Source organism: Crocuta crocuta, unplaced genomic scaffold, assembly GCF_008692635.1.
Source record: "Crocuta crocuta isolate KB4526 unplaced genomic scaffold, BGI_CrCroc_1.0 scaffold6, whole genome shotgun sequence".
NCBI classification, from domain to species: domain Eukaryota; kingdom Metazoa; phylum Chordata; class Mammalia; order Carnivora; family Hyaenidae; genus Crocuta; species Crocuta crocuta.
The window spans coordinates 889,350-909,386 of NW_027531917.1; the positions used below are offsets into that span (position 1 = coordinate 889,350).

Consider the following 20,037-nt stretch of genomic DNA (forward strand, 5'->3'; position numbering starts at 1 on the left):
AAATAAATAAAGAAAAAAAAAAAAAAAAGGAATAGAGTATGCCTTCCCATTTTGCAAGGCAAGAATGGTGGGGCTCTCTGCAAGTCTCAATTTCAGGACCTCTAATCCTTCACCATCGAAATGAGGAGGGTATCAAGTGGACACCTGCAGAAGTCAGATAATATTGGGACAAACTGAGAGGCTTCCCAGATGTTTCATTTCTCTCACTTGGGTTTATGGTGGGGCGCAAAGAGGATGGGGGGTGAAAAAGCTCAGAACCCAGATACTAAGGAGAAGAAAGCTGAAGTCAAGAAGGCTGATGCTGGTGGAAAGGTTAAGAAGGGTAACTTTAAGGTTAAAATGCCAAAGAAGGGAAGGTCTTACTGCAGCCAAAACCCTGTTCTAGACAGAGGAATTGGCAGATATTCTTGATCAGGTATATATTCCAGAGAGGCTATGTACAAGCAAATGTATTCAGCAACTAAATCCATAGTTGAAAAGAAAAAGAAGGAGAAAGTTCCTGCTACTGTCACAAAACAAGTTGGTGGTGATAAGAATGGTAGTACCCGAGTGGTAAGCTATGCAATATGCTTAGGGTTTATCCTACTTAAGATGTGACTCAAAAGCTCTTGAGCCACAGCAAAAATCCTTTCAGTCAGTGTGTAAGAAAACTGCAAGCTAGTATAATTCCTGGGACCATTTTGATCATCCTCACTGGGCACCACAGAGACAAGAGTGTGGTTTCCATGAAGCAACTGAGCAGTGGCTTGGTGCCTGTGACTGGACATCTGGCTCTCCATTGAGTTCCTCTGCATAGAACACACCAGAAATTTGTCATTGGCACCTCTGCCAAAATTGATAACAGCTTTGTGAAAATCCCAAAACACCTCACTGATGTTTATTTCAAGAAGAAGCTGCATAAAGCCAGAAACTAAGAAGGTGGGTCTGCAACAAAGAGAAAGAGGAATATGAGATTACAGAGCAGCACAAAGTTGATCAGAAAACTGTAGACTTGCAAATTCTGCTGATGTTGGGAGCCACACCGGGCCTCGCTGGATGACAGTCACATGAAAGCATTGTGGATGATTGTCAAAGGCTCTTCCTATGGGCCTTGCAGATCCAACACTTACATAATAAGGGGGGGCTAAGAACACGAGTTACAATTGAGTCTGGCCCTGAGACAAAGACCCTAATTTAGAGTTAAGGACAGATATCCACCCCCACCCAATTGTTTCTGCTTGGAGTACTGGCCCCTCAATGCATTTGTGAATGACTTATCCTGGCCTTGAATATGCTGATTGTTCCCTGTGAAGGAACCTATTGAGGAACTTCTTCTTTTGTGATTATGGGAACAAAGGTGTTTCCTGAAAGACCTGTTTGACCCCTGCTCACAAAGAAGTAACTTCACCCTTTTTATGCTAAAAACATTGTCTTGTATGCTAAAGTTACCTTTCTTCCCCATAGGATAAGCATCTAAATCCCCTACCTCAATCACTATTGATAAAGGTTATGCAGGAGTCTTCTACAAATCTGTGTTCTCGAAAATTCTTACATATCAAAGAATTTTGTCATCAGAAATCATTGTCTAAGGCAAATGCCACTTCTGTGCCATCCCCCAAACACTTTATTATAAAATTAAGTTGAGCCCCAGTCAGGGCGGAGATGCCTGCCTGGTGATCAGAAAGATTCTCATGGCTCTCTCATCCTTCCCTCGCCGACACCATCCATCCTTCAGGGACTTCTGGACCCCGGCCAGAGCCAGCCTCTGACATGCTGAAAAATTAAAGCTGTTCCTCAGCTTCAGGGCTGACTCTGCTATGTGTTTTTTCCTCACATAAGGAGTTTATCCTTACAAATTGGTGTTCTAAATTTCTTACAAAGAATCTAATTAAATAACTTATGAGAGAGAAAAAAAGAGAGAGAGAGAGAGAGATGAAGTGTGAAATAAATGAGAAAAATGCTTGATTCAATAAACAGCAGACTGGAAGAAGCAGAAAAATGAATTAATGAACTAGAAGACAAAATAATGGGAAGCAATGAAGCTGAACAAAAGAAAGAAGAATTATGCTAAACAAGAATAGATTTAGGAAACTCAGTGACTCTATCAAACATAATATTCATAATATGAGTCCTATTAGAAGAAAAGAGAGAAAAGGGGGCAAAAAATTTATTTGAACAAATAATAGCTGAAAACTTCCCTAATCTGGAGAAGAAAACAAATATCCAGATCCAGAAGGCACAGAGAACGAACTCTCATCAAAATCACAAAAAGCAGGCCCACACAAGACATATTATAATTAAATTTGCAAAATATAGTCAGTGATAAAGAAAAAGTTTAAGCAACAAGACAAAAGAAGTCATTATCTTACAAGGGAAAATCCATAAGACTAGGAGGAGATTTTTCAGTAGAAACTCGGTAAGCCAGAAGGGAGTGTTATGATATATTCAAAATGTTCAATGGTAAAAATCTGCAGCCAAGAATACTATGTGGCAAGGCTATCATTCAGAATAGAAAGAGAGATAAAGTTTCCCAGATAAACAATAACCAAAGGAGTTCATAACCACTAACGTAGCCCTGCAAATATTAAAGGGGAATATTTGAGTGAAAAGGAGATACCAAAAGTAACAGTATAAAGGTAGGAAACACAAAAGCAATAAAAATGAATATTTCTACAAAAATATCAGTCAAGGAACTTACAAAAAAAGGATATAAAATATAATAAAGCATACCTAAAATGTAGAGATGAGGGAAGACAGGATGCGTTCAAATTTAAATAACCATCAATTTAATATAGACTGCTATATGCAGAAGAGGTCACATACAAACTTAATGGTAACCATATATCAAAAACTACTGCAAAGAATGAAGAGAAAGAAATCCAAATATATTACTAAAGAGGGGCACCTGGATGGTTCCTTTGATTACGCTCAGGTCATGATCTCACAGTTCGAGATTTGGACCCCCACATCAGGCTCAGGCTGACAGCTTAAAGCTTGGAGCTTGTTATAGATTCTGTGTCTCCCCATCCTCACCTTTTCCTTGCCCCATTTGCACTCCCAATCTCTCTCTCTCTTTCTCTCTCTCTCTCAATAATAAACATTAAAAGAATTCAAATATATCTCTAAAGAAAATCAGGGAAAAAAATCAAATATGATATAAAGACAAGAAAGGATCAGAGAAAGCCTCTAGAAACAACCACTAAAAAGGATTAAAATGGCAATAAGTATATACGTATCAGTAATTACTTTGAATGTAAATGCACTAAATGCTTCAGTCAAAAGATAAAGGGTGTCAGAATGGATAAGAAAGCAAAACCCATCTATATGTTGCCTATAGCAGATTCATTTTAGACCTAAAGTCACCTGCAGATTGAAAGTGAGGTGATGGGGAAAGATTTATCATGCAAATTTGTTTCAAAAGAAAGCTTGAGTAAGAATACACATATCAGACAATTAGACTTTAAGACAACTACTGTAACAAGAGACAAGGAAGGACAGTATAAAATCATAAAAGGGACAATCCAACAAGAAGATATAACAATTTATGCACCAACATAGGAGCACCTAAATACATAAAACAATTAATAACAAACATAAACTAATCAATAATAATACAAGGATAGTGGGGGACTTTTATACCCCACTTATATCAATGGGCAGATCATCTAAATAGAAAATAAACAAGGAAAAAGATGACTTTGAAAAATACATTGAACCAGATAGACTGAACAGACATATTCAGGATATTCCAACCCAAAACAGCAGAATACACATTCTTTTCAAGTGCATATGAAATACTCTTCAGAATAGATCACATATTAGGCCACAAAATAGGCCTCAAAGAGCTCAAGAAAATGAAAATCATACCGTGCACCTTTCTGACCACATGTTACGAAACTAGAAATCAACCACGTGAAAAAACTTGGAAAGGACACAAATATATGGTGGTTAAATAACGTGCTACTAAACAATGCATGGTTAATTGAAAAATAAATTAAGAAATTAAAAAATACACGAAAATGTAAATGAAAACACAATGGTCCAATGAACAACCTAACCTTACACCTAATGGAGCTAGGAAAAACAAAAAATAAAACCTAAAACCACCACAAGGAAGGAAATAATAAAGATCAGAGGAGAAATAAATGATATAAACCTAAGAAAAACAGTAGAACAGATCAATGAAACCAAAATTGGTTATTTGAAAAAAATAATAAAATTGATAAACTTCTAGCCAGATTTAATGAGAGAGAGAGGAGAGAGAGAGAGAGAGAGAGAGAGAGAGGATCCAAATGAATAAAATCATAAAATCACAAATGAAAGAGGAAAAAGAACAACTAACATGATGGAAATACAAAGGATTATAGCAGAATAGTATGAAAAACTATATGTCAACAAATGGGACAATCTAGAAGAAATGAGTTCCTAGAAACATTTAAATTACCAACACTGAAACAGGAAGAAATGGAAAATTTTATCAGACTGATAACCAGCAAAGAACTTGAATTAGTAACCAAAAAGTCAAGAAATAAAAGTCCAAGACCAGACGGGTTTCACAGATGAATTCTACCAAACATTTAAAGATTAACATCTATTCTCAAACTATTGCAAAAAATAGGAGAGGAAGGAAAGCTTCCAAATCCATTCTATGGCACTATTACCCTGATAGCAAAATCAGATAAAGACACAACAGTAAAAGAGAACTGCAGGTCAATATCTTTGATGAATATAGATGTAAAAATCCTCAGCAAAATAGTAGCAAACCAAATCCGACTATACATTAAAAAGTCTTGGGGCACCTGGGTGGCTCAGTTGGTTTAGCGTCTGACTTCAGCTCAGGTCATGATCTCACGGTTCATGGGTTCAAGCCCTGTGTCAGGCTCTGTGCTGACAGCTAGCTCAGAGCCTGGAGCCTGCTTCGAATTCTGTCTCCTTCTCTCTCTCTGACCCTCCCCTGCTCACGCTGTCTCTCTCTCTTCCTATCTCTCTCTCTCTCAGAAATAAATAAAAATTATTTTAAAAAAATCTTTCACCACAATCAAGTGGGATTTACTCTTGGGTTGCAATTGTTGTTCAATATTCATAAATCAATCAGTGTGATATATCACACTAATAAAAGAAAGGATAAGAACCACTTGTTCATTTCAGTAGATACAGAAAAAGCATTTGACAAAGTATAACATCCATTCATGATGAATAATGCTCAACAAAGTAGGTTTAAAGGGAATATATCTCAACATAACAAAGCCATATATGAAAAATCCATAGCAGACATTATCCTAAATTGGGGAAAAATTGAGAGCTTTTCTCTACAGTCAGGAATAAGATAGGAATGTCCATTCTCACCTTTTATTCAACACCACTTTTATTCAACGAGTCAAAACAACAAAAAATAAAATATATCTAAATCAGAAGGAGGAGGTAAAAATTTCACTCTTTGTAGATGACATGATACTCTACATGGAAAACCCGAATGACTCAAAACTGCTAGAACTGATCAATAAATTCAGTAAAGTCACAGGATATAAAAATCAATGTATAGAAATCTATTTCATTTCTAAACCCCAACAATAAAGCAGCAGAAAGATAAATTAAGGAATCAATTCCATTTACAATTACACTTAAAATAATAAAATACCTAAGAATAAACTTAACCAAAGATGTGAAAGACCTATATCTCAATACTATAAAATATTGATTAAATAAATGAAAGAACTCACAAAGAAATGGAAAGACATTCTATTCTCATTGACTGGAAGAACAACTGTTGTTAAAATGTCTATACTCCCCAAAGCAATCTATACATTTAATACAATCCCTATCAAAATACCCACAGCATTTTTCCTCATTGAGGATGTTGTTAGCTGGGGGCTTCTCATAGATGGCTTTTATGATATTTAAGTAAGTTCCTCTATCCCGACTTTCTCGAGGGTCTTTATTAAGAAGGGATGCTGTATCTTGTCAAATGCTTTTTCTGCATCTATTGACAGCATCCTATGGTTTTTATCTTTTCTTTTGTTGATGTGATGTATCACATTCATTGATTTGCGAATATTGAACCACCCCTGTAACCCAGGAATGAATCCCACTTGATCTTGGTGGAGAATTCTTTTTATGTGCTGTTGAATTCGATTTGCAAGTATCTTCTTGAGAATTTTTGCATCCATATTCATCAAAGATATTGGCGTATAGTTCTCTTTTTTTGCTGGATCTCTGTCTGGCTGGGAACCAAAGTGATGCTGGCTTCGTAAAATGAGTCTGGAAGTTTTCCTTCGATTTCTGTTTTTTGGAATAGCTTGAGAAGAATGGGTATTAATTCTGTTTTAAATGTCTGGTAGAATTCCTCAGGGAAGCTATCTGGCCCAGGGCTCTTATTTGTTGGGAGATTTTTGATAACCGATTCCATTTCTTCACTAGTTATGGGTCTGTTCAGATTTTCTATTTCTTCCCATGTGAATTTTGGTACTGTGAGTGTATTTAGGAATTTGTCCATTTTTTCTAAGTTGTCCAATTTGTTGGCATATAATTTTCCATAGTATTCCCTGATAATTGCTTGTATTTCTGAGGGGTTGGTTGTAATAAGTCCATTTTCATTCATGATTTTCTCTATTTGAGTGCTCTCTCTTTTCTTTTTGAGAAGCCTGGCTAGAGGAAATGATTCTCATCATCCCTCATCATCAGGGAAATACAAATCAAAACCACACTGAGATATCACCACATGCTGGTCAGAATGGCTAAAATGAACAAATCAGGAGACTCTAGGTGCTGGTGAGGATGTGGAGAAACAGGCACCCTCCTACACTGCTGGTGGGAATATAAACTGGTGCAACCCCTCTGGAAAACAATATGGAGGTTCCTCAAAAAATGAACAAATAGAACTCCCTAGCACTGCTAGGAATTTACCCAAGAGATACAGGAGTGCTGATGCATAGGGGCACATGTACCCCAATGTTCATAGTAGCACTCTCAATCATAGCCAAAATTTGGAAAGAGCCTAAGTGTCCATCAACTGATGAATGGATCAAGAAGATGTGGTACATTTACACAATGGAATACTACATGGCAATGAGAAAGATTGAAATCTGGTCATTTGTGTAGCAACATGGATGGAACTAGAGGGTGTTATGCTGAGTGAAATAAGTCAGGCAGAGAAAGACAGATACCATATGTTTGCACATATAGGTGGACTAGGAGGAGGTTAACAGAGGTCAATGAGGGAGAAAAAGGGGAACAATAGTTGGGGAGAGAGAGGGAGGTAAACCATGAGAGACTCCTGCATGCCGAGAACAAACTGAGGGCTGATGGGTGTAGGGGAAGGGGGAAAGGAAGGTGATGAGTATGAGGGCGGGCACTTGTTGGGATGTGCACTGGGATGGTTATATGGAAACCAACTCAACAATAAACTATTTAAGAAAAAAATAAAATAAGTAAATAAATGAAATTGAACTTACATTTTTATCACTCACAAAGCTTATATTTACATTTAATAAAGAGTATCATGTGAAAAAAATACCAACAGCATTTTGCAGAACTAGAACAAACTGTCTTAAAAGTTTTATGAAACTACACAAGAGCCTAAACAGCCAAAGCACTCTTGGAAAAGAAAAACAAAACTGTCAATATCATAATTCCAGACTTGAAGTTATATGCAAAGCCATAGAGGTCAAAACAGAATGGTACTGATATAAAAATAGACACAGATCAATGGGACAGAATAGAAAACCCAGAGATAAACCTACAATTATATGGTAGTCTTCTACAAAGGTGGCAAGGATATGCAATGGGAAAAAGGCAGTCTCTTCAACAAATGGGCTAAAATCAAAAACACAGGAAACAACAAGTATTGGTAAGGATGTGGAGAAAAAGGAATTCTCATGCACTGTCTGGAGGAACATAAACCGGTGTAGCCATTGTGGAAAACAGTATGGAGGCTCCTCCAAAAATTAAAAATAGAATTACCATGTGACCCAATAATTACACTACTCGATATTCACCCAAAGAATATGAAAACATTAATTTGAAAAGATATATGCACCTCTATGTTTATCACAGCATTATTTATAATAGCCTAAATATGGAAGCAGCCCAAATGCCCATCAATAGATGAATGGATAAAGAAGATGTGGTATGTATGTATGTATGTGTGTGTGTGTACATATATATATATACACATATATATGTAAAATGGATTATTACCCATGAAAAATAATGAAAATTACCATTTGTGAAAACATGGATAAATCTAGAGGGTATAATGCTAAGTGAAATAGGTAAGTCGGAGAAAGAAAAATACCATATGATTTCACTCATATGTGGAGTTTAAGAAACCAAACAAATGAACAAAAAAGAGAGAAACCCCAAGACAGACTCTTAAGTATAGAGAACAAACTGATGGTTACCAGAGGGGAGGTGGGGGAGGGGCTACATAGGTGATGGAGATTAAATAGTGTACCTGCTATGATTAGCACTGAGTGTTGTATGGAGGTGCCGAATCATTGTATTGTACATCTGAAATTAATATTGCACTGTACATTAATTAACTGGAATTTAAATAAAAACTTAAAAAATTTTTTTAAAAAAGGCATGTAGTCTGTTTATTTTGTTATAGCAGCCCAAGCAGACTAATACAAACAACGTGACTGAAATTGAGAGAAAAGTGTAGAATTTGGTCCTAGAGAAGGGTGGAAGAGCAGGTGAGCACCCCTCTGCAGAAGATTTGCCTTTATATCAAGATAAATTTAAAAATGTGTGAAATGTGATAAAAATGATAATATGACTCAATTCAAATTTCTGAGAAGAACATCACAGAAGAATGGAGGTAAGCCAAATGTAGAACTATTTTTAAAAAATTAGATATTGTTGAAGTCCAGGAAAGAGAAACTAGTAGCTTGGATTAGGATGGTGGTGGAAAAGCTAGAGAGGAAGGATCAAAGGCAAAAGCTATTTAGGAGGTAAAACATAAAGGACTAAATAATGAAATGAATTTTTTCATAATATTAAGTGAAAGAGCCAAATTCAAAATTATAGATTCATTATGATACAACTAAAAATTAAGAGAAACACAGGATAAAAATATATAAATTCTGATAAGATTATCATTTTTCTCCTCCCTGGGGTAATAAATATGTGGCTATGTTATGCTTCTCCTTTTAAAATAAAAATAATATTTTCCTATAACTACCACAAAATTAGTGTGAGGGTCACTCCTCAAGGGTAATTGAAATGTAACTGTAGGTTTTGCTGAGATTTTGAGTAGAATTAGTAAAATCAGGAGAGGCCTTGCAGTAGGAATTATCTCTGACATTTAAATACACCATGGAGAGTCTACAGAATAAGTGTAAGTTTTTTTCTTCCAGCATAAGAAGATCCATAGAGAGCTGAAATCCTTAGCTCCCCTGGTTAATTTTCTTGAGACAGCTTTTTTATATACAGGTAGACAATTATACCTCTGTTACCAGAGGCAAGTTTTCCAAACCTTCTGAGGCTTGGCTTCATTTATCAAATAAGGGTCCTGCTTTCTCTGTAGAGATATTATGAAGACACAGGAAGATTAAGCCAGGTAGCCTTCTGAACAGTGTCTGTTTTATGCTAAGTACTCAGACTGAGAGTAGTAGTAATAGTGATGATGGGTTAATAATTAGTAGTGGTAGTAGGAGTAGTTCTCTCCATACTTAGATTTTTAATGCATGGCATATGGGTAAAGTAAAATGATTTTCACTTTATTTAGTTATCAGGCACAGGGTTAAGTTGCGAGAAATTATTCATATCACATGGGAGAGAAAATAGGTTTACTAAGATTTTAGGAATGGATGTTTGTATAATTTAGTAGAGGCCGGCAATTCCAGAACTGAGTGTCTAGATTATTATTCAGTGTTCACAAGCAGCATTTTTTGGTAAGATGTCATCTGATCGTTCTTGAATGAGGCTACTTTGCTTTTTAAACCCACAGGGACAACTTGGGAAACAAGTTGAAAACAATCTCAACTCTTGTGAAATGTTGTCCAAGTTGTCTAGAGAGGCTTGAAAGATTAAAGGTAAAGGAAACAGATGGAGTTGACTGCATGGAAAGAATCAGTCAATGTGATCCTCCAGCAACATCAAGGCACTTCCTAGATGTGCACTATCTTTTTTATGTTGTATTCATTAAATTACATGTAATATAAATAAAAGTACACTTTCTAAACAAATGATGTCTCAGCCTTCTGTTTGGTCATCCACTGATAGACATAACACAAGTTGTTTAGTATCAAAATTCCAGCTTTGCCTCTCTACTCCATTACTTAGTGTAGGACCTGGAGCAGATACCTAACGACCTGAGCTTTAGTGTCCTCATGTGCAAAATGAGGAGCTCACACCTTACTCACATTGTGAGATATAATAATATAAAATATAGAAAGGACTTCATAGATGGCCTAGCACATAGGATGAGGTTATTAAAGCACATTTTTCCTCCCATCACCCTTCTTAAATCTGTAACTATTTTTAAGAATGTTTTGTCAGAGGATTACAAAACAGTACCTCAGTGTACAATGGGATAAAACATACAGTTTCAGATCCTTTCCAGTCTTAAATTTTATCTCTATACAGGTGCAAGAAGATACGACTGTCTTTAGAAATATAAATTTTCAATTAGGATATACTTAATAGACATGATTTGGAAACATACATAAAGCAGATTTGATTGATGTCTAATGGACACAGTAAATCCAAAATTAAAACTACAATAAGGCATTTCCAAGTCCAACGTGTTGTTATTCTATCTCTTTATTCTTTTTTCAACTGAGCCGGAAACCTCTTCCAACTTCTATTCAAGGAAAACATTTTGAAAGGAGTATTTTAATGAGACCATTTGTGTTCCCAGTGCCTTGCTGAGTGACAGGTTATGGAAAGCATAGATAAATATTGTTTGAATTTAGAGTATAAAAATGGAAACATTTTATAAGGCTTATCAGTGTCTCACATTCAGTATGAAGTAAGGAATTTCCCAAACTGTGCCCCAAATATAAAACTTTAATAGAGGGTAAATCACTATCACCACTCTTATTTTCAACAAGGAAATTTTGGAAATGTCATTCCATGGTGTTACTTTTCAAGCATCTCTTGCTGCTAGGTTTCTTTAAAAGTTTCTAAGTAAGCAGATAAAATATTTTCTTCAGTTTTACAATACTAACAATGCTTGTGAGTTTTAAAGGGTTTTTACAGTTTCATCAAGGATTTCTGTGTCTACCTGAGTATGTGTATCTCATTAGAAACTGATGTGTCATAATCTATGTAACTGAAAAAACTGTTTATTCTACAAATTTATTTTGCCTTATAATTTTCTTGGGCCTGAGAAAGTACTGATAATTGACACCCTCCTACTGTTCCAAATACCAAGTATAAAACACTGTCTGTCTATGCCTGCATTTAGTATTGATTCTTCAAATGGCAAAAGAATCTGTAGAAAACACAAGGGACTCAAGAAGGCTTTTATACTCAGCAGTAGATTTGAGTAGACAGGGCAGGCCAGAGGTGGTTTTAAGCTGCCTGGAAATTACTGTGTAGTGTAAAGGTCTGGGAATCCACAATTTGTTAGTAAACCCAATTCTTAACATGAAAGCTGTCAAATCACTGATACTCACTCTAGTTTTGTTATTGTTGTATTTAACACTTTATAAACTAGTAGTGTGGGATCAGACCACTCAAGTCATTTCATGAAATACTGGCCTCAGATTACAACAACGCTTTATTCTTTCTTGTATCCTTAGATCTGTCCCACAGAAGCTTTCAACTAGCAAAACAACCCCACTCTTTGGAAAGTGTGGACAAAGGGGATGGTCTTGGGCTACAGCTGTGGCAGAGGAGTCTCTTTTCTTAAAAAGGGCAGGTGAGAGGTTAGACTAATTGAATCATTTAGTGGCTGCTTCTCTGTGAGTGCTTTCCTGGTAGAGGGGCCAAAATCTATATTAGCACCTCTGCCCTTAGTAACACAGTTTTTCAAGTCAAGAGCTTTGCCCACAAGTCTTCAAGGACTCAACAGAGCTCACTAAATAAATAAAAAGCAAGTGTGAACGTGACAGTCTAATGGATTATGTTAGATCAGAACTGATAGGAAAAAACAAACAAACAGGAGCAGGTACCCATGATCAGTTATAAAATGTCTCTCACCTGCTTCCACCAAGACTTAGTCATTCAACTCTATTCCATTTGAAATAGAAAATGGGCATGTTTTGTCCAAATGAGTCAATTGATCTGTGAATGTTAATTTGTCAAAGACATTCTGAAAAGAAGAGTTAATGGTATCATTGACTCTTGAACAACAATGGGGGTAGTGGTGTTGACGGACTTCCGTCACCCTGTGCACTCAAAATTCCATGTATAACTTTTGACTCCCCCAAAACAACTTCTAATAGCCTATCATTGGCTGAAAGCTTTATAGAAAATATAAACAGTCGATTAACATATATTTTATATGTTTTTTGTATTATGTACTGTATTCTTAACAGTGGAAGTAGGCTAAAGAAAATTACGAGGAAGAAAAAATACATTCACAGGACTGTACTGCATTTGTTGAAAAAAAAAAACATATAAGTGGATCTGCACAGTACAAACCTACAGTGTTCAAGGGTCAACAGTAGATTATGCTATTCAAAATGTCTCCCTTATGTCTGCACAATACCCCATGTGCCTGCCATAAGCACAGAACTACAAGTGTAAGGAGCAGGTAAGATGGACAGCCCTGAAAAACGGGGCAGGAGCTTGAGGTATCTTGCAGATACTTTTTATTGGGGGAAGGCTACATGATAACACTATTGATTTCCTCAAAAGCAGTGTTTTCTAAGTTTAGTGTATTATTTGTCTCTATTTTCTGCATTGTTAGTTTCCAAGCCAGTTGATTTCATAGCTACTTCTCTCCTTCTTCTTCTTTACCATGCTTGATTGTGAGATTTCGCTTGCTTTATGTGCTGAATCAGCAATTCATTTGAATGTAGCAGCAGTGAATTTTTTTCAGATGTGATCAAATTATTTTAAAATTCATCTAGGAGAATAAAAAAGGTGAAGCAATACCTACCATTTATTGTGCTCAAACTGTATGCCAAGTCAGGTATTGAATGAAGCACCTTACCAAATATTAAAGAAGAAGAGTAGACACTGAATCAGATACATTTTTAAGCTAGGGTACTTCAGAGTCAATCACATGCACATAGGGAGTACAGTTTGATTTAGGCGATATTAGGAAGCACCATGCCTCCATGTTTCTCTCCAAAAGAGCCTGAAATTTTACTAATCAAGATTTATTTCTTAGATTCTGATATCATTCCTTAGGAATACTTTAAGGTGAACAACTCTCCCAAATTCTTAAGGTGAACAACTCTCCCAAATTCTACTTTCCTAAGGTGCTCTAAATTTCTCTTTGCTAAATCCTTTTTTCCTTTCATTATTCTCCATCTGTCCACTACTTTTTGTCTCCTATAAATTAGTAATCTGAGAAGACTGTTATAAGGTCCCAGGAACTTCTGCTTACTTTAGAAGAAACCCCACCCCACTATGCTATATTCAAATTTTTCTCCCAGAATGGACTAATTCAGGTGTGTTTGTTTACTTATTTTAATGTTTATTTTTTGAGAGAGAGAGAGAGAGAGCACACCAGAGAGAGGGAGACACAGAATCTGAGGCAGGCTCCAGGCTCTGAGCTGTCAGTACAAAGCCTGACGCAGGGCTCAAACTCATGAACTGCAAGATCATGACCTGAGCTAAAGCTGGACACTCAACAGAATGAGCCACCAGGCACCCCAGAAGAATTCAAGTTTTTCAGAAGTTCTATCTTCGGTGCAAAAATGTAAACTGTCTTAAACAGGTGAAGTTAATTGACAGGTGTAATCATACAAATTCATTGGAGAAGGATGTCCATGCCCAGGAAAATATAGAAATATAGATTAAAGATCTAGAAGGAAATAGTGCAGGAAGAGGAAGAATGAATGTCATGTAAGTTAATGGAAAAGAACATTACAGTGTCTACTTGAGACACCGGCACACATCAGAAGGTCTGAAAGGAAGGAAGAATTGGAATGTACTATTGGAATATCTCTGTGACTGAATGGGGGATAAGTGGAGCTGGAGGATTTGAAATTGAGAAGAATTTACAGCAAGTTTGATTTTGTAACATGTTTTGTTCTAAGCAACTGGTCTACCAATATGGAAGCCATAATACAGCAGTCAACTCTAATATATTCTTTGATACAAGAAGAGAATGGGAAGAAATTCAAAAATTTGGTGGCAGTCTTTATATAAACCATATTTTTCTTTGCAGAAAATATTTGGAGCCCTTGCTCTGCCACTAGGAAACTATGAGAATGTGATCTATGACCTCCCTCCTGAAAACTAGTCATGTCCTAATTCCTAGGCCAAATTTAACAGACATCTCTCAGACTACCCTGTCAGCCAGACTTTACACATAGATCATGCTTCTACATCAGGACTTCATTATTCTGAAGAGGACTCTGATGTGACTCTGAGACTTATAATCAGGCACTAGATCAGTGATGCCCATAGGCATTGAAAATCTGTCTTTGTCCCATTTTTCCCTCATCTAAACTTCATGACATAGTTTGTTTCATTTCCTATTTTGTTTGTCTTGGCAAGCCCATCCCCACGTTCCTAGAATCCTGTTGACACCCCTTGCCTTCTTAGGTGCACTTCTATCACCAAATTCAACAGCCAAGCCTATATCCATAAGATTGAATTCCTCCTTTCACTTACTCCATGTTGCTGGCCAGACACACAGACACATAGAGAATGTTCCGCAGGACTAGAAAAAAAAGTAGTGGGGGATAGAGAGAACCCAATGAGAAGAACCCGAAAGACATCAGTTGAATAGACATGTAAGGCATGGCGACTTGAAAATAAGTTAAAAAAAACACTGCAATTGAGGCAAAAAAAAATTCTGCTTTTTAGACTTTTAAATGAATTCGGGACTTGAATGCCCCCCCCCCCCCCCCCAAATTCACATTTTGAAATTCAATCTCCAATGTCATGTATTTGCGGTGGAGATGGGGAGATAATTAGGTAACAGGAGTAAAGCCCTCATGAATGGGTTTAGTGCCCTTATAAGAGGAGATCAAAGAGCTAGCTTTTACAAGGAGCTATCTACAGCCTGGAAAAGGAAACTCACCAGAACCCAATCATGCTGGCACCATTATCTTGGATTTCAACCTCCAGAACTGTAAGAAATCAACTTTTCTTGTTGATAAACTACCTTGTTTATAGTATTCTATTGCCACAGCTCAAGCTAAGAGATCATATTAGCTAGAAACTCTAAAGGGCCCAAATGCCAAGATTATGAAAAGTCTGCAAAGGGAAACAGAAGTTGTATGGAGAAATAAAGTTAGCCACAAGTAACTCCCACCAAATGCATTTAGCTAAACCCTTTTAACCTCTGCCAGGACAGAAACTACCAGATGCCTTGCTCTACTCACTTCTACTATGCCTCATAAATCCTTGCTTGCAAGGCAACCTGTCCTTTCCTTTGATTTCTCCCCACTAGGACTAGTCACTCAAAATTTGCTCATTGTATTTAAAAAAAAATCCTGCCAGCAGGTTTCTCTATTTTACATATAGATATAGATAGGCTGATAGATGTCTATATCATCTCTATATACTACTTATCCCCAGAACAAGCCTTGTGTTCTCCTGCTCTCTTTCTCCTTATCTCCCTTTCATTCTATCCCTTTACAACCTTCCTCCTCCCCACCTCTATTTATCTCTCTTTCTGTGTGTCTCTTATAGAAAAGTCTTTGCCAATGGACGTTTATTGCCAGGGTCCTCATTTATTTTGTCTAGGTCTAAGTGAACAATAGATCTTTAGATTACCTGCACTCTCTCAAGTGTGGTATGTTTTGATAGCCTATACCTTTATTTATTTACTTACTTACTTACTTTTTAGCTGATACCTTTAAGTGGGAGATAACAGGCAGACTGTACTGACTGTGTTGGTGAACTGACCCAGAAAGGGGCCAAGTTTTTCAGAGTAGTTTCCCTAGAAAGCAGACTGAAAGGATATCACCTTGCTGTAAGTTTAATGGGGACTTTTTTTTTTAGGATCAGTATCTGTATGAAATGGAAAGAAGCAGGACTAAGCAGAGGGAGATGTAGTGCCCAGGCACAGAAAGGTCCCAGGACCTCTAAAGATTAGCCCTTCAAAATTGCTCTGAGTTGGAGCAAAGGGGCTGGGCCTAAGACCCTAATTTGACTGCAGATTGTCCCTGTGAAGGGGTGTGACCTTGGACACTATGGGTCTCTTCAGCTAAGACAAATTCCCAGAAAGATTAGACAGCTGAGGACTATTCTTGGAAAGCAATCAGGTCTCTCAGTGACATGGGGAGATCTGCTTAATAGCACAGCATGTATGGTAGAAGGATAGGCAGAAGATATTTAATGTGGGTGTGGATGTATTCTTGAAATATAGCTCCCCCGACCCCCCACTCCCTTCTACCGTCTCTCTGTGCAAACAGGGCACATTCTGGCAGGGTGGGCCATGGAAATAGCTAACAGGACTTCCAGACCTAAGATTTCTAAATCTCATGCCTGATGTGAAGACTAGGTTTTTAGAATGGCAAGGAAGAGAACTGTGGATCTTAGATCAGTAGGGAGCTGGCCCTGGAAGGCAGCAAGAGAAGAATCTGTGTGTCATTTCTTTTTTTTTTTTTAATGTTTTTATTTATTTTTGAGAGAGAGATAGAGACAGCGTGAGCAGGGGAGGGTGAGAGAGAGAGGGAGATACAGAATCAGAAGCAGGCTCCAGGCTCCGAGTTAGCTGTCAGCAGAGCCTGATGCAGGGCTCTAACCCATGAACCATGAGATCATGACCTGAGCCGAAGTCGGATGCTCAACCAACTGAGCCACCCAGGCGCCCCTCTGTGTATCATTTATAAAAAGAGTGAACACAGATGCCAGAGTCCCCAGCCCTATGAAAATAACTGTCCAGTGAGGAGTGACATGTAAGTGGGTTGTGTAGGTGAGCACAGGGGACATACTGGTAGTTACACGTATAGTCACACAATCATTACCAGTCGGTGCCCCTCCCACTCCACCAAGAATCAGTGGCACTATATCAAACCCTGTCATGACTGGAGGAAGAAAAGCCCAAAGCATAGCAAAGCCTGAATATCTCACTAGCCTGTAGGATGAAGCCTTCACATCAACTAAGGTTAAGTCATAGGCAATGAAAAAATACAATATTTCTTGTAAACTTAAGTTTCTGGCCTCAAGTCTATACCTGGTTGAAATCTATGCGGGACTAGCTAAGCAATGGAAAATCATTGCTGTGTAACTCCTGTCACCAGTATAGGATGTACCAAGAGAGTTTCACACCATATTTAAAAATTCTTGCTAATGCTGATGGACAGAAAGTTCCAGTCTGCCGCAGAAAACATTGTGGTGGAGGGAGCTTGCTATTGCTAGAGAAATGAGAGACAGAAAATGTTCTGGCAAGTCCAAACAACTTGTGGAAGCCATGAAAATAATGATCCAAGGAGTAGGATAACAGAAATCCAACTGAATGAACCAAAGTTTGAGAGTTCATCTAAAACTGGAAGTAATCACACAGGCAGTATGTGCTTTCAAAATTTAATATCTCTTTTAGCATTTTAACAAAAATCAGTATAAAATAAAAAAAATAAAGAATGAGAAAACACCTGGGTATTTCTGCAGGTGAACACGTGCCTTCTTTTTAAGGAATGACAGTGCTTTTGCTATGAATCCAACATAAAATATGTGAGATTATGTAATAAATCTATCATGACGTTAGCCGTAATGCATAAAGAACAAGATTTTTTTTTCCATTTGTTTCAGCTGTTTGGTGTGTCTGTTGGATAGCAGACTTTAGCACTGGGGTATTTATAATTTTCCAAAGGAATGTTAAATTCTGTTAACTCAATGTGCTGATTTTTAAAAACTCATGCATACATTATATGTTATACCACAAGTACTCTGGAAATTAAAAGGCATCACTAGGAGAGAAAACAAGGAATCTTAAGGAAAAGCTAAAACAATAAGATAGTTTACTAGTGACACTGCATGTAGAAAAATTTTGAACTTGCCTTCTTGAAGGGATCGAATTTTGAGATGTAACCTAAGAATTGCATCAGAAAAATCTAGCATTATGCCAGCATTTACATATAGCAATTCTGTTTGCACTCTATCAGAATCGACCTTTTATGAATTTGAGGCAATGTTGGAAGAAGTATCAGCTCCTCCTGGTCTGAATGGAAAAGAAATGCTGATAGGTTGCTAGTGGAGGTCATTAAGCAGCCGGATATGGAAATCAATAAAACTATGCATTTATGTAAGAGAAGGCTATTGAACAGAAAATTGCAAGATTAACAGTAACGTTCTATTGAGAGAGGTTTGTGTTCAAGTTAGAGTTCTCAGAAGCCCCCCCTCTCATGTCATGCTCAGAAATAACTATAGAAATATGCAGGAAAGCAGATGGATTTTGGCACCATTTCAAAGACTGCAGATTGGATGCTATGTATTTAAATTACATGTAATTGGGAAATTATGAATGAGTCTTTGAGATAGAAACTGCCAACCATTTCCTGTTATACTGCAATTGGTTTGATTTATAATGACTGTATAAATAGTAAAATAAAAGGAAATGTATGTGCTAAAATATTAGAGAAGAATGGGAAAAGATCAGTAAAGTTCTCAATTACAAAGGTCATTTCTTTTCAAATGGAACATGATTGACATTCAATTAAGAGACAAAAGCAATAAATAAGTTTGCCCTTGTATTACCAGCCTATCAAAATGTAGAAAGCATTGTGATAGGCTGAAAGACCAAGAGAAAAAGATAGAAAATAAATAACGAAGACCAAAGTGTAGTTTTGAAAAGAGGGAAGAAAAAGCCTAATTGCAATTTTTCCCCGTTGTTCCAAAGCCAATCTTTTTGTTCTCTGATATATCTGCAGATAGTTTATTTTGCTTCTGACTATGCAGTAATCAATGTCTTGCTCGAGGCATAGCTGGATACACAACCTGTTTCTCTCGGGACTCAGTAGGGAGGCTAACAGTAAAAACAGCCAAGCACTAGAATTTAACATGTTGACTAATAATTCAAGGACCACAGCTTGGTGGGAGTGCTGGTTTTTCTCGGTGGTAATTGTACTCCACAACAAAAAGGATACTTGGGTTTTTATCGTGATTGAGTCAAGGAGGCAACCTGCTCTGCATTTACATATCATCTTCTCTTCAGTGTTTTATCTTAGAATTACTCCAAGCCATGACTCAAAGGCTTGCTGCTCAATGAGAACAGTTGGCAAATGAAACCGTCCTACTGTAAAATTTGCCAAAACTTGGCATCTGTCTCAGGAAGTACTCCTGTGTCATTTTCTCTCATCAGAAGCCCTGGTTCTGAATGCCCTGAAAAAGTAATGTTTTCTTCCTCTTTCTTTAGGAGTAAATGGTATCCTGTATCCAGCAATATAATCATGGATTGTCTCTCAACCCTAAGTCAATTCTGGATGTTCAAAAGATTTAGAAATATATTGAGTGGTCTGCCCTCTAGCTAGGCCTTTGTCTGGTTTTCCAAAGCTCTGAAGAGTTTTTAAAGAGCATGTGTTCTTCCCTTGTCCAGTTACATCACAGACAGTTTCTGTTACAGGAAGCAGACAAATCCCAGAAAGACCTAACTGGGGGCCCTTCTCTTGACACCGACACAGAGTTGATATATAAAATGAGTGTTTAAATTGTATGTGGACCATAGAGAAAAGCAGACCCCCTTAAAAATCATAACTAAAAATCAGCAAAAATTATTTTTGGATAAAAACCATTTGACACTGTCGAATAATAAAACACTTCTGGACTTAGTAAGGAGAGATCTTATTCAAAAGAATAATTGTAAGTGGTGAGTGGGAAAATATCAGAATAGGGGAGCTACTGCAACAGGAATAAGCTGTCACCATAGGATCTGGAAGAGTCTCAAGAACTATGTAGAAAGTGTTTTTCTTTTATCAACAAGGCGAGACAGAGGATGAGATGTATCGAAGTGTGGTGAAAAGTGGTGGGGTCAGATAGGGAATC

At 37.2% G+C, this 20,037-nt stretch overlaps 1 pseudogene; it reads left to right on the forward strand.

The window, feature by feature from the left end:
• The first annotated feature begins 234 nt into the window (after positions 1-234).
• Positions 235-1,847, forward strand: LOC144240582 (large ribosomal subunit protein eL6-like; annotated as a pseudogene).
• The last annotated feature ends 18,190 nt before the right edge of the window (positions 1,848-20,037 follow it).